The 22,288-nt window shown below is 33.4% G+C and overlaps 1 protein-coding gene across 3 annotated transcripts in view; it reads left to right on the top strand.

Annotated features, from left to right (window-relative positions):
- Nucleotides 1-22,288, top strand: part of LOC123672630 (nephrin-like) — a 516,260-nt gene that overhangs the window by 81,509 nt on the left and 412,463 nt on the right. The gene's annotated exons all lie outside the window — the stretch shown is intronic.

The raw sequence follows: 22,288 nt of genomic DNA, 5'->3' as shown, positions 1-22,288 counted from the left end.
CTTATCTTGGTGAAACCTTTTTGAGAAATCAGGTTATAAGTTTGAGAGTCTCTAATTTCCAAGGTTTATTAATACATGTTTCAGTTGAGCGGAAAATAATATAACAGGGTATATATAGTTGAAATTATTAGTATGAAAGATTTGACTTATTCATTATAAATTCAACAGCACTGCACTCAAATTCTTCAAAAACGGAGTGGTCACTTATATTTTTGCACTCCTCTGCCGTAAAAGTGTATATTTTAGATATTCAAAAAACACATGGAAACTTTTGACTGTTATCTGACTAACTTGGCTCTTTTTTTCCAGTAATAAAGCCAATTGTGAATTATCTATAAGGAGTTTTTCTATCTGTTTAATACTGTTTCATAGTAGCATAACTTTTACTCCAATCCAAGACTGAATTGATGAATGAAGCTTCTGTTCTCTTTGGTAGTTCCATCTTCTGTCGCAATGAATTCAAATTCTCACGAAAGGGAATGTAGTTTTATAGTTTGTGGAAAATAAACGAAAAATTCCTGAAATAAAGTAACATTCAACCAATTAATTCCAAATAATACAAACCCTTCAAACGAACCTGAGTTGAGGAAAATGCATTCGATGATGACATCAATGTTCATTTGCAAATTTTGACAAATATCTATCGAATTTTCGATTCGCCGAAGACTTTGCATTTTATCTGTCGGCATGTATTTAAATATTGAATAACAATTTTCGAAACTGCAAACTTTTTCAAGAACTTTCATATATCGAAATGGAATATTTATTATTAACATGACACTGACAGCCAAATTGTCCACAGATACCACAGAAATATGGGACTTGAAATGTCAAAATGATCCGAAACACCCCGTATACTCGAAAACCGCGGGGAGAATCGAAGGTTTGGGATTTTTCCCGGGATCTCCAGACGATTTTGAGGGGGGTCTTATTCTTGTTATTTTTGCTCTAGATGGTCCCGTTTGGGCTGTGATTTTACGTTTAGAGTTTGACGTATATGTGCAAGCGGTTTTATATATACTTAGATTTGTTATTCTTTTCTTTATATACCAACTTCCAAATCATACTTATTCAACATCTAATACGTCATAGTTTCGCTTTTTTCATACATATTATATCCTTTTCTGATGAAAATAATCCAAAATTCAAATCGAACTCAATCGCCGTAGAGAAAAATCAACAACAAGGAAGTAGGGTGAGAAATTTCTCAAAAAACACAAGAACTCATATATCTCGGAAACTGTTTATTTCAATAAATATGATTCAATCGACTGCAAATGAGTGATACTAACACCTCCTTCAAGGTTCATGTCTAATTTGGAAACACCCTTTATACAGGGTGTTCTTTTTATTATAATAAATTCTTAAGTTTTTTTTATTTCTAATAAATATTCTGTTTCGAAGCATATATTTTCTGTCAAATACAGTTTGACGTCAGGATTTTTTGAGCGCATGACCATTCATGTTCCTATTGCGACCATAATGAACTCAGAAATGTGTACCTAAATATGGAGGATGATTCACGAAGATCTTTGGTTATAGAATATTTCAAAGGAGGACTCCACTTGAACATTTGAAATTGTTATTTTGCATCTGAATGTGAAATTTCAAATCGTCTTTGGTTTTGATATTATAGGGAGAACAAAATTTCGTATGACCATATTTGAAGAAATCCGATTTTCGAATAACAAACGCGACTCTCAGTATCCGAACCTACATACAAATTTCAAGTTTCTAGGGTATTCTATTTGACAGTTATCGTGTGAATGGAATGCCGGTTCTAATGGACGGGTAATATTGAATTTGTGCATGGATTCGTCTGGTGGGTCAATCAATTCAAACCAATCTCCGTTCAAAATTCGATAAATACAGATATCGTGAAGCAATGATGTAGGTACTTTGTGAAATATGACAGAAACATTCAGTTTGCTGAGAATTGTCATTATCTTTAGGGCATTCAAGATATAATCTCGTTCATCAGTGGAAAATATGTTCATCATTCACGAAATAATTTTATTATCATTATGCTTCTTCAACGATAGAGTGGTAGATAGGGTATTCCATTTTTCGGCAGGGATACGAGGATGCATTAGGGGGATAAAATATAATAACCCGCATGGCGTTCCTGCCTTTATGTAGTGGCGTTATGTATGATTAATTATGTAAGGATAAAATTCCGAGCTGACATGAACAATCCTCCCACACAGAGTACAATCCATCACTTACAGAAAGCATACATGTTTATCCATGACACCCTAGTAAACGATATGGAATGTCTACAGATGGGGCAAGAGCTTATAGTATATGTACATGTTGAATCCTCAAAGATTTTCACATGCGAAATTACAATAGAATTCTCAGGGTTAAAGACATAGACGTAGGATAATAAGTCTATGGTTATAGATGAAGTGAGTCTCGAGGTATTATCGAGGGTATTATTCAATATACGCCGACACTAACTATCCACTGAGAAATCAATATTGCGGATTTTTGAATCACTAATACGTAATTTTATTTTCAATATTCAGCAAATAGTTCGGAATTTGGCTCAGTTTTTCTTGGTCAAAAATAAAAATAGATTCTGGATTTTTTATCGTGTATCTGAAATTCGGTATCTAGTGAGGGAATCTCAGAATCCCTTTGAGCTAGGCGAAAATGGATGGCTTATTTTCGGTCTCGATTTTTGGGAGAATAAATTTTGAGTTAACCGCAACGTTATAAGTTCAACTTCTTTCAAGCTGAAAGAAAAAAGTGAAAATGGCCTAAAATAAAAAGTTCTTATAACGTCTTTATTACTGGTATCATTAACATGAAAAAAAGCATTCTACAGGCACTTTTTCAGTAGGATCCATTGGTATGATCATAATTTTTTTTAATGTATTTATTTCTGAAGCTATCATATAAACCTCAAAAATATCCCCAACAATCAAAATAGCTTCTTTTCCTTTTTCAAAAATATATAACATTATATACAGGGTAAGAATTATTTAGAGGGGCACTACAGGGATACATTGTCGAATTCGTAATTTTTTTCTCCATCACCTCATAACGAGAAGCAATGTTCATAAAAAAAGACTCTCGCGTCTCTGAAACAATGGACAACAGAAAAAATCTGACGACCATATTAAAATCTCTATATTGAATAATGACTACAAACCAATTTTGTGAAGTAAGCTCCAGAAATAAATGAGTTATACAGGAAATAAATCTCGATTTTTAGTTTTTTCGAGGTATCTCGGGAATTTTGGATCTGTTAACACCAACAGAATATTTCCTGACAAACGCAACGGCTTTCGATATCCCTGTAGTGCCCCCCTAAATAGTTCTTGTTCTTTTGTATACATTTCTTATCAAACTATAAAAATCATCGAAAGTTTCAGTTTCATACGGCAAATCAACCAGGTTCGAGGTTCGTATCTATGATAATCTGTGAATTTTAAATAATTGAAATATTCGGTGGTCAAGAGCACTAGGTATACTGAGGTATTCGCTTTTTTCATGCCCTCATATTTTGTGATTCACAGATGCATAGCTTTTCCAGCTAATCATTTCGAATAAAAATCTTTTGAATTGTATAGGTATTGATTTCCTCCTCCATTCTCAGCAAAAACTGATCAGAATCAATAGCCATTAAAATTCCATGCAAGTTATTACCAAAATAAGAGAGTAAACCGTCTGAAAAGGAAGCCTGAAATTGAAAAGGTGCTCCGATTAATCAATAGACTCCCACAACGTTCGTTATGAAATTTATAACAACGTAGAAGTTTTTAGAAATATTCGACCTATATTGGTATTAGAGCAGTTTATCATCAGGAATGTGCGTATGTGGCTTGTATAAATACCTTTACGTCGATAACACGAGAAGAAACCAGTATTGAAAGCACGAGTTGCCCAAGGCAACTCTGGAGTGTTTTCTCAAAATCGCATTGACTAAGGGTTCTTTGATCCTTTGTTCCAGCTCATCAAATGAGTATATTATTCTCGAGGTAATTGACTATCAAAGGAAATCCTCTGAAAATTGAGAATAACAATCTGATACAAAATATACAACTTTTTCAAATAGAATTCTTTTCACTTTCGTGAAGATGAAATGTGCACCTATATGGAATTCCATGTATCGCCAACTCGATATAATACAATAAATTATTCACTGAATGTTATATTGCTAAATAGTTGTTAATCTCGACTAAATATATTGCACTCTATGAAGAATTCTATCGATAATTGCTTATCCCACAAAAATATCCTGTCGATAAGATATCATAAAATTATCAGAAAATAAACAGATTAATTTAAAAAATTCGAGGAAAGCACTGAATCAACTTACGGAGAATCTGAGAACTATTATTTTATTCAATTCAAATTCAAATTTATTCATCACGTTAGTTACACAATATACAATATTCTTCAATGAGTGCAACAAAACCACAACGAACAAGAAGTATACAAAGTTATCAAGTTTTCTTTGGTCAAATTTCACAAGGTGAAATATGCAAATTCAGCTAACATAAAGTATGGTACAATTATATTTCGTTGTAAGGCCATTTGAAATTTTAATATATTGTAACGTTTCACAATTTTGTCACTGAAAGCATATCATCACTTAAAAAACTATTATCCTAATCAATATTCATTGTGGCAGAATTCAGGCTGAGGTTGAGGTTAAAATTATTTCTTCTAGTGAATGGAATCAGTATTGTCTTTGAGGGGTTGACAGTTAGTCCTTCACATCTCAATAATACTGAGGGCATGCTGCCTTGGGTCACTTATAGAACTCTCATACTTACCTCTCACTCTCTCAGTCACAACTATGATGACGGCGTACGCTTGAGTATTGAAGCGACTTGCCATGAGCCCCTCAAGAAAACCATCCATGACCAAGCTCCACAGCAGGGGGGATAGTTTCCCACCTTGGGGTCATGTCCAGCACGTCAACCCGTCTCTTATTTTCCCTCCAGACACACAGACAGTATACCCGATATTATGTACTTAACAGTGAACGATTCCACTCCTTTGCGTTCAGCAGCATTGCATATGTAGACATGCAGCCCCCCGAATGTCAACGAACATTGCTAGCGTAATATCCTTTGCAGAGAGGGCGCCTCTCCAAGGAGATTATGAAGAACGTCTACAATGGATCTACCCGCCTTATAGGTAAACTGTTTATAGTGGAGATTCACATTTCTCCTTATATTATTATCTATTATTTTCTCCATGATCTTCAGGAGAAAGGAGGTGGGACATATGAGACGATAGGATTTTGGCTCTAATGATGCCTTTCTGCCCACTTTTGATATAAATACTACCCTTGCTTCCTTCCATGATTTCGGAATATAGCTCCTCACGTAGCTAGCCTTACGGATCTCCGCTAAGTGGGTATAATGAATTCAACTCCTTTCTGGGGCATGGTCGGGAATATTCTATTCGTTTCTGCTGATTAAAAGGGTTGAAAATCTTTTTAAGTCTAGCTGCGGGGGCTTGTTTATTTCCCCACAGAAGCTTCTCCAGGACTGCCTTTTGGCCTTTCTCACTTCTTTGTTATAATTTGTGAAGACAATCGATTGTCATACCAGCTGCCCTGTCGCTTGGACCTGTTGAAAGCTTTCCTAGTCTCTCTCTTGAGCTCATCCAACCCATTGTTCCACCAGGAGAGGTCCCTGGAGATGGTCTTCCTCCTGGAGGACAGCTATTTTCATATGCTTCCCTTAAACATGTTGTGTAGTGAGCAGATGCATCTTCCAACTCTTCATTTGAGTTGATGTTGCATTTCAGGCGTCTCAGTTCTGATTTCAACATCATAGAAACACACGCTTCAATGTCGAATTCGATTAACATATGGTCCGACATGGATGATTCTTGTGACACCCTCCAACCCTTGACCATATAATACTTCCCTTCTAATTGAGTTTTTTTGTACAGGGTGGGCAAATAAGCGAGGTAAGCGGCTATATGTCAGGAACCACTCATCGTAGAGACTTGCGGTAAAAAATTTTACCACTAAAGTAAACAAAAGAAAACACTGGAAATTGTTTTGAAGTTCATACCTCCACCGCTAGGGGGCGTAATAGCTATCGTCGAGTAGAAAAATGCATTTTATTCGAAAAATTTTCATATTTAGTTGGAAAAAAATATCATCACTGTAAACCTTGGAAAATTCTCTATCTGTTTGAATTGTCACTTTCGATTTTGCGACATTAAATAAGGGTGGGGGAAAGATAGAAATCTGACTGATTGAAATGTCTGTAACTTCAGTTTGGCTCAACATTTTTGAGCAAATTAGATCTTATTTGAGAGACAACATCTTGTTGATTAAGGAAAAAATATACTCATGATGAATTTGATTCAGCTGCTTCCGATAGGGAGCGCTAAGTCAGAAGTTCAATGTTTTGTTCATTTTTCTCTGAAATTTCAAATGTATTGATAGGATTTTCTTAACAGAAACAAAAATTTCATTGAATTTGCATGAAAAAACCTGAAAGTCGCAAAGCGATAATTCCAGGCGTTCTGAAGTTATGGCCGAAAGAAGATATTCTTCAACTGATGCACTGCGAAAAACCAAATTGAGTCTTCAAGTTCTAACAGAAACAGAAATCCCATAAAATTTGTATGAAAAAACCAAAAGGTCGCAAAGCGATAGCTTCAGGCTTTCTGGAAAGAAGACACATTTTAGTTTTTCAGTGCATCAGTTCAAGAATATCTTTTTTCGTCCATAACTACAGAACCCCTGAAGCTATCGCTTTGCGATCTCTTGGTTTTTTCATACAAATTTGATGGGATTTCTGTTTCTGTTAGAACTTGAAGACTCAATTTGGTTTTTCGCAGTGCATCAGTTGAAGAATATCTTCTTTCGGCCATAACTTCAGAACGCCTGAAATTATCGCTTTGCGAACTTCAGGTTTTTTCATGCAAATTCAATGAAATTTTTGTTTCTGTTAAGAAAATCCTATCATTACATTTGAAATTTCAGAGAAAAATGAACAAAACATTGAACTTCTGACTTAGCGCTCCCTATCGGAAGCAGCTGAATCAAATTCATCATGAGTATATTTTTTCCTTAATCAACAAGATGTTGTCTCTCAAATAAGATCTAATTTGCTCAAAAATGTTGAGCCAAACTGAAGTTACAGACATTTCAATCAGTCAGATTTCTATCTTTTCCCTACCCTTATTTAATGTCGCAAAATCGAAAGTGACAATTCAAACAGATAGAGAATTTTCCAAGGTTTACAGTGATGATATTTTTTTCCAACTTAATATGAAAATTTTTCGAATAAAATGCATTTTTCTACTCGACGATAGCTATTACGCCCCCTAGCGGTGGAGGTATGAACTTCAAAACAATTTCCAGTGTTTTATTTTGTTTACTTTAGTCGTAAAATTTTTTACCGCAAGTCTCTACGATGAGTGGATCCTGAGATATAGCCGCTTACCTCGCTTATTTGCCCACCCTGTACAACAGTTTGAGAAAGGTGTTATTCAGAATGGAAATCTTGATAGTATCTAAGAAATAAAATGAATAAAGTTTTTTTGAACATTGTTTTCCATTTATTGTATAACCGGAAGTTCCGGGAGCTTCAGAAATTTTTAGCCGAATCGGGAATAACGAACAATATCATAAGCCGAATATTGAGATTTCGCATAGGCCGAAAAAGTCCAGAAATGTCTAATTGGCAATCGCACTTGAAATACCCTATTTAATGCCGTATATCGAAATAGAAGAAATCGAAAGTTGCATAATTTTTTTTTCCTTATGTTTCCTAAAGAATGATGACTGATGTATCATTATATAATTCCATGACATGTTACTTTCTAGGTTGATTCTTTAACTGAATTTGTTCATTTGAAATTTCGTGTATAAAATTACATTAATTCGAGTTTGGTCAAACGAGCAAATCTCCTGATTCAACTTCAGTGCTTTTCTCATTTTTATTCTCCTATTCTCAAATCTACAAAGCCAAAGGAAAAATATCGAACAAGTTCTGAAATTCTAACGAAGTGTGTTCGATTAAATTTGTTTTTCAATTTTCTACCACGCTTCTGATGGATTCAATTAGTGTTAGGAAAATAATTATTTCCTCATTATTTAGTATCAAAGTTCCTAATATTCGAATAATTAGTGTTGCGAAAGTTCCGATTCGAATAGAACAATTTTCAATAGGATTCGTAGTCTTGTGTACCTACTGATTTTTAATTTATTCCAATTAATTTTTTATGATGGAAATTATTCGTTCTAGTTCATAAGATACGACAGAATTATAATTAAATGAACAAATCTTTCTAGCAAAAAATTCATTATTATCTCGGAACTTCTCACCCTCTAACAAAAACAATTATGTTACAAAGCCAAAGATGAGATTATATTTACGGGTGAAAAATTGAATAAGATTCAACAAAGGAATTGATGGGAGAAATAACTGATTATTCTCCGCTTCGCGTTTCCTTTATTTTTTTTGTCTGTTCTCATAATTGAACTTGTCAGGCTGAAGAATTAAGTAAATTAAGATCTTCAGAAAGTTGGCTTCAATTTATTCATAAGTACTTGCTATCACATTTCACGACATTCTGGAAATTTAATCTTTTGTTCGGAAAATTGTGGATTATTTTGTCTTATGTCCATGCAGAACGGTCTCCTAGTTACCAATATATGAAACAATATTATCTACAAGAGGTTTTTTGATTGAAATATGGAATAGCAGAAAATTTTTGTTTTTGTCGCCCAACTCAATATTCTTCTAGTAATACATGTCATAAAATACGATATAATGATCAATTCTTAAGATGACATTTAATTAGAATTAATCTCGAGATATGAATCAGCATCAGATAGAACAACTCTTATCATGGAAAAAAAATTCATATAAACATATATCCTAACAAGCTTCGTTTCAGAAAAACAGGGTATCAAAGCTTGAAAAAAAAACAGGTTTTCACTTATAACTCTAATATTGTTACATTCATTGTGTCAATTTTTAGGTATTGAAGCCTAGATAATGTAATGAAAGAGGTGAGTGCCTTCTGCCTAAATTATCCAGTGGCATACCGGGTGTCCCAAGTTGTTGTATACAAGCAATATCTCACTTATTGGACGAGATTTTTAGATGAAATTCATACTTCGCAAAATGTTAATGTTTTTGTTGTTATTAATAAAACATACCAAGTACTCCACAAAGAATAACACGCAATTTTCACTGACAAAATACAGAGGGTGCTATTTGTAAAAATAAAAAGTTAGGGTATCTACAACAGGTCTGTCAAATGTAAGAACCTTTTTCATACATCATTGAAAAGGTACTTTGATGTTATTCAAAGCAATTTTTTATTATCTTGTCAAATAAGCTAGATATTATTGCCTGTATACGATAAATTGGGACAACCGGTAGATATAGGGGTGCTATGATCCTTCTCGAAATCTACAGCACTGCCTTTTTTCCATAAAATTATTTAATGGCTGAAATTAAAAGAGCTTCACTAAAAGAAAGGGTTTCGAATTTTTTTTTCATTGAACTTCATTCACTACTTATAGGAAAATTTAAAAAATTAATTTTTGTAGATTTTTGTAGTGGCTTTGATCGTACTCGATTATCTCGAAAATGGTACATTCTATGAAAATAAATTGACCTTTTTCAAGTTCTGTTGATTTCATAAATGAAAACATTTTTTCGAAAAAAGACGGTTGTGTAGATTTTCAATAGGAAAAGGAAAATCGCCCACATATATTTACGCCATCGGATAACTTTGGCAGAATATATATTTATATATAACCTTTTTTCATGAAAAGAGTTATTCTATCCGACGCCAAAGTTATTGAACTTAAATCTGGACCAGCTTGTATATGGCCGAGTGTTTCATTTCATTCTGTATCAAATGTGGCTATTTGATTGATAATATTTTGATTTTTTCTTCATTTAACTACTTCTAGCTACTTCTTTCTTGCGTTTCTTAGTAAGACAAACTTCATCTAACTAATCAAATAGCCATAGTTGATGAAAACTTGAAACTAACCTTGAAATTCTCCGCCGATGGGGGAGGTATTATACTTCCTGTTCCTTCGCTTCAGAATCAACTCTCTACATAAACTACATAAACTGTTGCTATTAGAATATCATTGAATTAAAATTTTGTTTTCATTGCACTATACTTGAAAGAAGCTGAAATTTCTATGGAATCATTTATGCCCCAACCGCGAATTCTGGATAAGATCCAACCTGGACTACCCTTTATCTACCTTATTTGAGGTTGTATAATTATGTGTATATATATGCTGAGCAAATATGAATTTGGTTTATAACTTCACCTTTTCAGCATATCCAAAATTTATGCTCGATACAACAAATTTCCCTAGCGATTTGACTATGTTTCAGAACAGATAAATCGCTGAATGGTAATGAAGTTATACATAATAATGAGGTATTTCTCAAAATTTTATTTCATTCATGTACATTTTATATAACGATAACGTTGAATGGCTTATTCAGATCTACAACGATTCACTACATTATTTCCAATTCAATTGATACAACAATAAAATTCAATTAAGTGGAAGTTATGATTCGAGAATGTTATATTTTGTACGGCTTGGATTTGTTTTTTAATATTTGCATGAAAGAAAAAATACTTCTTCAATACTCTTCACATAGCTGCTATTGATTTAACTACAACAAACGGGGTGTGTACTTAAATATGTTTATTGAGAATGCAAGAGTATTTGAATAGTCTAAATGAATGTTCGAAATTGTACTGGAACTATTATTTTATGAGATACAGTTTGTTTCATCCGTTTTTTCTCTAGATTTTATCGAAAAATTTCAATAGGAACAACTCTTGTTTTCCTTAAACGATTCTCATGAAAATTTCAAGGATATTTATTTTTTTTTAGTTTCTGCTTATAATCAACAACAGATCTAAGTTTACAGACCACCAGATTACCACGTTGAATTATTGTCTCTATGTTTCCTATTAGTATTTATCTATTAAATTTCTTAGTGGAAGTCTTGTGTTAATACTCATCCAATCTTCCAGTTGTCTCTTGAATGATCTCATATTTTTTGAAGGGGGATCCTTATCATGTAACCAAATGGAAATCTATTGAATTTTCTGTCAATTTTCAATAAATATCTAATCTTGAGAAGGGGATTTTGGTTGCCTAGTTATTCAAACCAATATTTCTGACCTGGGTCCTAGGTAACGTCTAAGAGAAAGAGTTACCTTCTTTTTGGAACGTTATGTGTAAGTTTTAATAATAATAATAATAATGAACTTTAGGAGAATCAACAAAATTTTAAAAACAAACCTCAACAGCAAGAACATGACGAGAGCTATCAATACATATGCATGTTCAGTTCTTACATACTCTTTCGGTATCATTCCATGGACCAAAACAGATATAGAAAACCTGCAACGCAAAATGAGAACCTTGATGACGAAAGCACACAAGCACCATCCGAAAAGTAGCATTGAGAGGACGACACTGCCGAGGAATAAAGGAGGCAGAGGTCTGCTAGACATCATGGAACTTGCCCATGGGCAAATTGAATGCCTACGACAATACTTCAAAGACAAATCGGGCATGTCAGAGATCTACAAAGTACTGTGTGAAGCAGACGAATCAACACCTTTACAACTGCACAAGGAGCAATTGTCATACAACCACCAGACAATCCAGGAAAAACTGCAAAGATGGAGAGAAAAGCCCGTACATGGACGACATTTCAACGAGGTGAACCAGGATCATGTCGACATTTAAGCGTCGAACTATTGGCTCACATCAGGTGCGATGTATCCAGAAACGGAAGGATTTCTTTTAGCCATCCAAGATCAAGTGATCTCAACAAAAAATTACTGCAAACATATCATTAAGGATCGAACTATTACTGACGATCCATGCCGTTATGGGTGTCCAACGAACGAGACAATCCAACATATCACGGGAGGATGTCAAATGTTTGCAGGAAATGAATATAAAGATTATAAAGAGAGACACGATGCAGTAGGAAAGATACTACACCAAGAAATGGCAACTAAATTAACACTAATTCATTCTGAAAAAGTGCCATACTACAAGTACCGACCGAAAACCATCCTGGAAAACGAACGCTATAAACTGTACTGGGATCGTACAGTTTTGACTGATAAAACAGTCCCTCACAACAGGCCAGATATATTGCTAGTGGATAAACATCAAAAGGCAGCAATACTCATCGACGTAGCAATACCTAATAACAACAACATGCGTCAAAAAGAGGTCGAAAAAATTTCAAAATATAGGGACCTCGAATTTCAGATAAAGCGCCAGTGGGGAATGATATCAACGAGAACTATTCCAATTATCATCTCAACAACAGGAATAGTACCCAAAAATCTCAAGAGAAATATCAAGCAACTAGGACTTAGTGAGTATATATGTAATATAATGCAAAAAGCTGTTCTTTTAGGTACTGCAAGGACGGTGAGAAAATTCCTAGGAAACGAAGGACAGGTCCAAGGATCGCGTGTAAGAGGACCAGAAGTTCGACGAGAACCAGGGGGACCACAAGGACCGGACACGACCGAGCTCTACCCTTCTGATATTTTAAATATCTGGGACTGAGTGAATGTTCCTCTTAGCGAGGAGTGAGAAGCCGACGGCGAGGATAAATCCTACGCGTATAGGCAAAAGTCGGGGATAATGAACTTTATTTATTTTCGTGTTTATTATGCATCTGATATCTGAATGTGAATAGAATACCGAATTTATAATTCCGATAATGCATTCTACTGAAAAGAATAATAGATAACAAATGTTATGACTCATCTTATGTAATTTCTCGTTGAATAATTTCCCGTTTTTCTGAAGGAAAATTCCAACCTTACTTATTTGTGAAGTGATGCGGAATTTTCTACTGATGAGAAAAATGGGTAATATTATTTCTTGTTACTCCCTCCGTGAATTCTCTTGAAATATTGCGTCGTTCATTTCCATTCTCCACGGCATATATAAGGAGGTGTAAATCACGAGGTACTCGGGTTGGTTACATGTTATCAGGTTACGTTTTGCCGGTATACGTACAGAAATTACAGTTGAAATTTGTTCCTATTATTTCATCTTAAGAAGAGGCAATTTTGAGACTGATTTCAGATGGGAATAAGAGGTAATGTGAACTATGGAAAAACAAAACTTTTCTCGTTTCTCTCTAGAAGAGTATGAATATTTTATTTACAAAAAACGATATTTGTGTAGCAAGATGCAATTTGTTCATTTCAAATATTGTTTATTCGGATCTCTCCAATATTTAGTATCAGGAGAAATCAGGAATGAAAATATTTTGTTCTGACCTAGAGACCCAGACTAGATTCGGCTCGTAACCTTACATCAGAATCCTAACACCGGAACTCATAAAACTGTCGAACATTTTACCATAATAATAGGTGAATATAATATTATCTCGAATAAAAAATTATTCAGAACATCGAAAGATGAAATTATCAAAAAATACATTCAAAATTGTTGCATATAAGATCGAATGTAAACTAAACATGGCCCTACAGGGTGTTCTGATTTGTTTCCGACAAACTGAAATGGGTGATAGACCACATCATTCTAAGCAAAAAAGTTCCTATGATCATGGGTCCGGAAATGCTTCGTTTCCGAGATACAGGGTGTAAAAGTTGAAAAAATAATTCGCGTTTTCTTTAATATGTTTTGACTGCTTCGAAATCCTTTCATGGAATTATTCCTATTCAAATATTAAATTTAAATTCATTTTGAAAATTTCTAAGGCGAAATGCATGCGGATTTTCTATTGCCTACTAATAAGTAGAAGTGGTATGCTATGTAATTGTTGTTTTTAAGTGTTCTGAACATTCTGTTTCCAGAAATATTGCGTTGTTGAAATGCTTTACGAATACTGAGTTTTATTTTCTTCGAAGGTCTGTAAAATCCTATTTCTCTGTAGATGATTTCTTCTTTGTATGCTTCGTTCGGGCCTTTGGTAACCAATACCATTTTCCTGTATTTGTTGATAAGCTATTAACTTAGTTAACTATAATTATAATTAATGACATCTGAACCTAAGACACTTTAAATCTGTCATTGTGTATAGCCATTTTAAATCTATTGCCGCAACAATTGTTGAATGTAAAACAATCAATCATTCGAAGATGTCATTTGTGCATTCGACAGAACGGTGGACATTTAGAACACCTTCTTTAAAAATTATTATGTTATTTTGTTTTGTCCTAAATTGTTACTTCTAAAAAATATTGAATTTAAAATTATTACAAATTTGTTTCTACATGTTTTAGAGATTACAAAAATATGGATTGGCTTTAAATGCGTTTTTCTCTGAAACGGTTGCCCCTAGCAACTTAAATGAGGTATACCTTTTTTAACTAGAAAAGTCAGGAGAATCGATTTTTTTAGTCCAGAATGACGTACAGGGTAGCACAGAAAAGTTGCAACGGTTTAAAGGGGACGAAATGATTGCCAGTGGCGCCCTCTAGAAAATACAACCAAATCGACCACAAATTTGAATTTCTCACCTCAAAAAACCGTATGTACCAACTTTCATGCAATTATTTGGAATCAGTCGAAAGATATCAAAGAAAACGCGAATTATTTTTTCAACTTTAACACCCTGTATCTCGGAAACGAAGCATTTCCGGACCCATGTTCATAGGAACTTTTTTGCTTGAAATGATGTTATCTATCACCCGTTTCAGTTTGTCGGAAACAAATCAGAACACCCTGTAGATCACACTTCTCAATCATTGGGTAGTAGTATGACGTAGCAAAGGAGCGATACCAGACTACAGGCTCCCACAAACCAACTGGACAAATGCGATAGTTCGTACCGCATCTGAGCCTGGGTTCTACTAATTTATTATCGATTGATAGTTTGAAAATCGGTAGAACCGATTGTCGATGGAAAGGACGAATGGCCCAATATCCCTCAGCATCGTATCGCTAATCTGGTGACCCGTTTGGGTAGGCGTATACGAGTACGAGCTTGCATAAATACTAGAGGGGGATATAGTCGTTATTAGGCATAATTGAGATTATTATTTTCTAAGAAAAATATTCACTAATTCGTTTATTTTTTCTTTCTAAAATACTCTCTTCTTGAAAAATAATTATTAATTGGAGATGAAATTTATATCAGGACTGTAGATGTGTTATTTGCTTGAAACTAATCAATTAAGTAAGTGGGGTGGCCCACCACAGTGAATAAAAATATTTCGAAACATTTTTTTTGATTAGTTAAGAATTATCCGAGGCACAATTTGAAATTATTTTTGTATATACAGGGTGATCAACATTGATCAGAGTTATACTTTTTTCAATGTAATTGAAATAATGTGATTAAAATTAAAATATGAATTAAAAATGGAATAGCAAGCTCAAATAATGATGACTTTCTTCAGATCACTTTATAACTTATAAGCATCATTCACGAGAAAATGACGAAAAATTGATACTATGGAGTTTTCTCAATAAGTAATTAATGAAGAATCCTGTTACGCCGCCGATAAAGAAAATGTTTCTTGTAGTACTCTTATAAAAAAAAAGATTTCAATTCTGTATTATACAGATGAATCATAATTAATATTCAAACATCAACTACAAATAATAAACTTTTTTTTTCGAATGCCCACCCAGTATATCGCTTTATCTTATTGACAGTAACAATTAATTTACAAATTTTTACGATTTTCCTATACCTTAACTTCATGGTTTTTCAGGAGAACCATCTGAAATAAGACTTTTGGCCATTATTTGTACCTAGTTGATGTTTGAATATGATCACTCTGTATGATTTCTTCATTAATTATCAATTAAAAAAATTCCATATTTTCAATTTGAGGTCATATTCTCGTAAATGATGCTTGTGAAGTGCGAAGTGATTTGAAGAAATACATCTAAACTGAGTTCGAATTAAATAAAAATGGAACTTTCGTCAATATTTTGGTTTTCGAACATCTTGTATATATGGAATTAATTTTAAATTTTGCACTCTATACATATCGCAAAAAAAGATATTCAAAATATATGTATGTTATGCGATTTTTCACGGTTTTCGGGTTATGAATTTTTTGCTAGAATTAGCCATCGAAGTCAGCGAGGTTCAAAAAATCAAAGAACTAGACATTTACTCAAAAATTATTTTTTGCCATTTCAAGATTTTTCTGATCAAGTTATGATAGAAAATGCTGAAAATTAATGAAAATTAGCTTCAGATATTCGTCAAGAAAAGTTAAAAAAAAAGAAAAAGGTATGGAAATAAATAACACATCATAATGTAAATAAAAAAATGAATGAACAATACCCGAACAGATGGATCGGACGCAGCGGACCAATCAAGTGACCCCCACGCTCACCTGAGCTTAATTCCATCGATTTTTTCGTTTGGGGTTATTTCAGAGAAATTGTTTAGGCTCGAGAATGTTCGAGTGAAGACGAGCTGCGACTGAAATTGAGAGAAGCCGAACGTGTCCTGAGAGAACACAGAGCAGCTTTTAAGCGATTAAAAGAAAATTTTCTAAGAAAGTGTAGCATGTTTATTTAGGCTGAAGGTGGCCACTTTGAAAACATACTGTAAATTTTATAAATAAATTTATATTTACATTATGATGTGTGATTTATTGCCATACCTTTTCTTTTTTTTTTCTAAAACTTTTCTTGACCAACATCTGAAGCTAATTTTCATTAATTTTAAATCATAACTTGATCAGAAAAATCTCAAAAGGGCAAAAAATAATTTTTGATTAAATGTCTTCTTGTTTGATTTATTCCAACTCGCTGACTTTGAAGGATAATTCTAGCAAAAGTAGACTGTTAAGTACCATTTTTTATTAATGATTCTAAAAGCTGACTATTGAGAGCAGTTTTTGAGCATACTAAGAAACCGTGAATTAGCCTTTTTACATTTTTAATTTTGATTCGAAAATTTAGATTATAATCCAGTTCACGTAAGTTTTTCACTTCAGATCGTCATTTCTATAATTTTTATCAAAGTTACGAAGCTATTTATTTTATGAATAAAATAACAGTTCATAGACATTGAGGTACAAAAAAAATTTCACAGAAAAGTCTTGTACTTTTTTTTTAATATCTTTTTTAAGATGGTCAAATCGAAAATTCTCAAAGTTCATAAAAAATTCATAACTCGAAAATCGTGAAAAATCGCATAACATACATGGGGGTGATTCGAATAGCCCATGACACGAGGGACCTGTTTTTTCTTTTTGACATCAATCTCTTGTCCACCCTGTATAGAGTGATGCAAAAAAGTTGAATCTGTGTATAATTGTTACATACTAAAATTCGCATACACAGATGAGGCTGGTTCGATAGTTTGAAATATATGTCATTAGAACACCCAGAGACATAGGCACTTACAAAGCTTCATGTGCATTACTTGAATTACTATTAGTGCATGTGCGATCTTTGGAAAACCTCTTTCAATAATATTCAGTTTCATCCCATGTTACACCCCTACTCCTACATTTTCTGACAACACGCATCCCTACAAAATGAAAATTATTCATCCTCGAGAATATATCGTCCCATTCTCCGCACCGATCTATCCGACCATCTCATAACCTTAAAAGCCGCCGTTTCGACCCTGCTGGTGAGGCCTCGGAAATGCTACTTTATTGAAACGAAAAATCTGGAGCTGGAAGGTTAAAACCGCCCAGCTTCGTGATTTCCATCGATCCTTGCCGTTGTCACTATTACTTATTCAAATGGGGCGGCTCGTGAGTTGCAGTCAGAAAACGATATTCGATTTATATAAATGGCCAGGTGGTTTCCCGAGAAAAGGGTGAGTTAACGTTGATTGTTGAGAGTAAGCGATATGTCCTGAATAGAAGAAAAGGTCACCAGAGGTATTCACTTCAATTCGGTTACAGATTAGGATCATTTCATGCCCCTGGGTAACCTTTTGAGTCAACGTCACTGCGGAGAGGTAGTTCAGGATTGAAAATTTTCCTCACACCCCATTCGCTTGAAGATCAGCTAGTGAATATAAATCTCATGTAATGAAGAGAGTTATGGATATGAATAGATGAATTAAATTCTTAGTCCATTAGCATTGAATATTTTTCAACGGTATATTTTCATTATTTTTTTTTTCTATTTATTTATTTTGCCCCGACATTTTTATGAATATCTGATATTTAAGGTGTATTTCGACATAACTTTATCACAGGAAAAAATTCAGGATATATCATCTCACTGTTATTGCAGGTAGGATCTTAAACGCCTGAATCAATGAAAACGTCCAAGTCAATAAAGCAGAAGAAAATTAAGGGGCGACAACATGAAAATGAGAAAGAGCAACCTCAGGATGATATAAATAATTTTTATTGTCCAATATATAAGGTGTTTTTCTTTATTATAGAACCAATATTGTCCAGTTGAATACGGAACTGTCTTGTGAGTCGACCAAATATATGGCAGGAAGAAGAATAAATAAGGGTTCAAGTCGTCATTATGGGATATGTACACGGACCTCTTTCCAAGGATTTCCAGATACGCCAAGCTTCGTAAACAGAAAGGGAGCCAATTCAGTTTGCTGCTTTGGACCGTCGTGACCTTTATCGACCTCTTTATTATAGTACATGCTGAAGGTGTGTATATCAATGAAAATTTGATGGTGGAGACATTTGAGGACAGTACAAAAACATGTCAAATGTATATAGATACATTTAGTCAATTGGGTGATGATATTTAATGAGGTTGAATTTGAATATAAGACTCATTAATTATCTTGATGGCATAATACTGAAGCTGTTTCATTCTATACCGGAGAAATATAAATAGTTATATAGATGACACCGGGAGAATCATTTTTGCCTTATGCCATATACCTCGTTTTCGAAGCATAAGCGAGACAGGGTGTGCAACGTCATTTCTGACCAATATTTTTTGGAGTGTGATCAGTTATGTATAAACTTTTAAGTTACGATTTTTGGTCAAATCAAAGTATTTTTGAGTGATCATTTCAGAAAAGGTGAAGAACCTTGAAAAAAAATTCAAAATGGCGGAAAACCTGCAACGTTTGAAGTTTTTTTTCCTCGGTGGTCAAATTGGTTTTCATTTTCTGAATCAACTCATTTTCCTAAGAATTTCTGTTGGAAAATTTTTTCAAATATTGAACAAAAATTTTTTTTTACATGTCTACACGATCATACTTTTCTTATACCTAACACGAATATGAAAACAAAATCGAAAAATATCAAATGGTAATGGTCCTTCATAACGGTCATACAAATTTCTCCTTCGGTTATTTAAAAACAACTGGTTGGGCTATGAGGGCCAAAATTTCAAATTGCACTGTCGGACCATTCCTGATGGTAGTATAAAATTATAACAAAAAAAAGTTTGCTGGAAATTCAATGAATTTTTGTAGGGCGTCGAACTCTGGACCTCTCGAGGTATTACCCAGAAGGTAAATTTGAACAGAGGATTTGACAGTGTATTCGCATTTGTATATTATTTCGCAATTCTTCTGCAATTCTCACGTTTGTGAGATATGCAATTATTTTTAAAAATTTCTCCAATAATAAGATACCATTAATATCTGGAAAATTATGAATGTACCCAACAGCTGCAAAATTTCCTACCTGAGGAATTCGCTTCAATTTTAAAATCGTTTCAAGGAACTTGCAAAATAATATTTAGTGAAATGAGATTACACTGTCAAATTCTTTCAATTACCAATGCTTGGTTACGAAAAATAATATCGTTGATTCAGTTGAAATCTACATTCCACAGGTAATACCTCAAGGTCGAGAGTTTGACTCCCCCACAGAGATTCATTGAAATTACAACAATTTTTTTTGTGATAATTTTATACTACCTTCTGGAATGTTTCGACATTGCAATTTCAAAATTTTGGCCCAATAGCCCAACCTGTTGTTTTTTTCAATTATGTTAAACGACTGAAGAGAATTTTGGGTGGCCGTTACGAAGGAACCGTGTGATATTTTTCGATTCTGTTTTCATATTCGTATTAAGTATAAAAATAAGTATAATTGTGAGAAATTTCATCAATTTCGGGTGAAATTTTTTTTTGCTGTAAAAAAATTTTTGTTCGATTTTTAAAAAAATTTTCTCACAGAAATTCTTAGAAAAGTGAGTTGATTCAGAAAATGAGATTCAATTCGAATACAGAGAAAAAAAATTTCAAACGTTGCAGGTTTTCCGTCATTTTGAATTTTTTTTCAAGGTTCTTTACCTTTTCTGAATTGAGCACTCAAAAATACTCTGATATGACGAAAAATTGTAACTTCAAAAGTTATACATAACTTCTTCTTCTTTATGTGCTATCTTGGTTGGCTATCATCATGGCGATTTTTATCTTTGAAGTTGCGGATCTGAATAACTCAACATATACATAACTGACCCCGTTGTAGCTCTCCTTTGCTGAAGTTGTAACTACGCTTTCAACCATTTCATCTTTGAAGGCATTTATCGAATCGTTTCGATAATTATGTTGTAATATTCAGAAACTAAAGAAGAGACATCATGGTTATCACCTAGCTAAAGGTAGATCAGATTTTATTCGAGCAATAAAAGTATTTTACAAAGTAGGTACATTATATGTTATCAATATTTGATTTTTTCATGAAATTCCAACTTGGATATTCTGATTATTATTGAATATTTTCTTATTGAAAATTTGAAATCATTATTTCAAGTTCATGGTTTTCAATAATGGTATATTATGCAACTATCATGTATCTAATAGTATTATTATTGTGTTAATTTGATTATTGTATTAATTACCTTCACAGGAGAAATGCATACGCTATTTTTACTATACCCGATATATAATTAAGAACTATAAATATTATTTGTATTTCTCCAGTAAACCGTTGATATAGTTTTTCGTACAAATTCTTAGATTTTGGGGTGCAATATTTCGTACTGCATTATTTGCTTTCTTCGATATGAGTGGAAAAGTCGAAGGTAATTTTCTAAATAGAGGATATTTGTCATTTTAATAATTTTATAATAGAATTTCAGCTATATGCTGAGATTCACAGAGCACATGAATCATATAACATCGAGAGCTTTTAGAATGCTTGGCTTCATCAAAAGACATATGCAGGACTTTAGTGTCTCCTCCATAAAGACAATTTATATAGCTTATGTGAGAAGCATCTTATAATATTCATGTGTTGTATGGTCACCTCATTATGGGGTACATATACAAGCTGTTGAGACTTGAGAGGGTACAGAACAAATTTTTGAAGTGGATAGGATACAAATGGGGATCAACCTCTGATGCTATCCGTTATGAGGAGATTCGAGAAAAATTATTCCTATATCTCTTGAAGCCAGAAGACATAATTTTGATATAATGCTTGTTTACAACATTTTGCCTAATTTCATCGACAGCTCTTTCCTTCTTCAAAGAATGAATTTGAAAGTTCCTCAGAGGAATTTCAGAACCTGGGAACAATTCAATATAAAATTTAGTAGAACCAATTACGGAATGAACAATCCTCTCGATAGAGCATTGAGGGCTGCTGGTTCGGTGGAGGTTGATCTTTTTAATGTATCAATATTTCTACCGAAGAATTATTTCACATCACTTAATAATTTTCATTGAATTTTGTTTTCCCACTTGATTATGTGTTTTTTCATGGTTCATTTGTTAATATGTAAATTGGCTTGTGCGTATGTAAATAATTAAATAAATGACTATATTTAGTGGAATTTAATTCCTACTACTGATTTTGACAAATCAAACAATTACATAGGACTCCATTGGTTGAAAATGTGCATCGTTATCAATCATCTGTATCATAATGAATCTCATTATGAAACGGATTATGGACATCTAAGTATATTATTATGATACGGGTGTAGATAATAGAAGATTTTTCAACGAGCGGTAATGTAGGTGATAACTCACGCGGATGAAGTTACTATAGTTCATCAAGTGAGTTATGACCATTACCGTTGAATACTATACTTCATCTACGACAACATCACTGACAATACTTAATCTAAAATAATACTATACAAATTGTAGTTGTAATTACTGTTTTTGTTTATTAATAAAATTAACTGTAAAGTTTGCACAACCAGTATTAGTTTTTGCCTTCTATGATACATGTTCCTCTGATTGACGTTTAAGAAACGCACGTTATTTTAAATAATTCTATATATTGATTCCATTATTTATGTTGAATGTGCTTCTTCGCATGGAGTAGAAGGTCCATAGAGACGATGCTTTTTATTTAGTACTAAGTTTACTAAAATATTGAAAAAAATTATTTTCTGTAAACGATGAATCTA

Source organism: Harmonia axyridis, chromosome 1, assembly GCF_914767665.1.
Source record: "Harmonia axyridis chromosome 1, icHarAxyr1.1, whole genome shotgun sequence".
Taxonomy (NCBI): domain Eukaryota; kingdom Metazoa; phylum Arthropoda; class Insecta; order Coleoptera; family Coccinellidae; genus Harmonia; species Harmonia axyridis.
The sequence above is the reverse complement of the archived record's forward strand: the minus strand, read 5'-3'. Positions and strand labels throughout refer to the sequence as shown.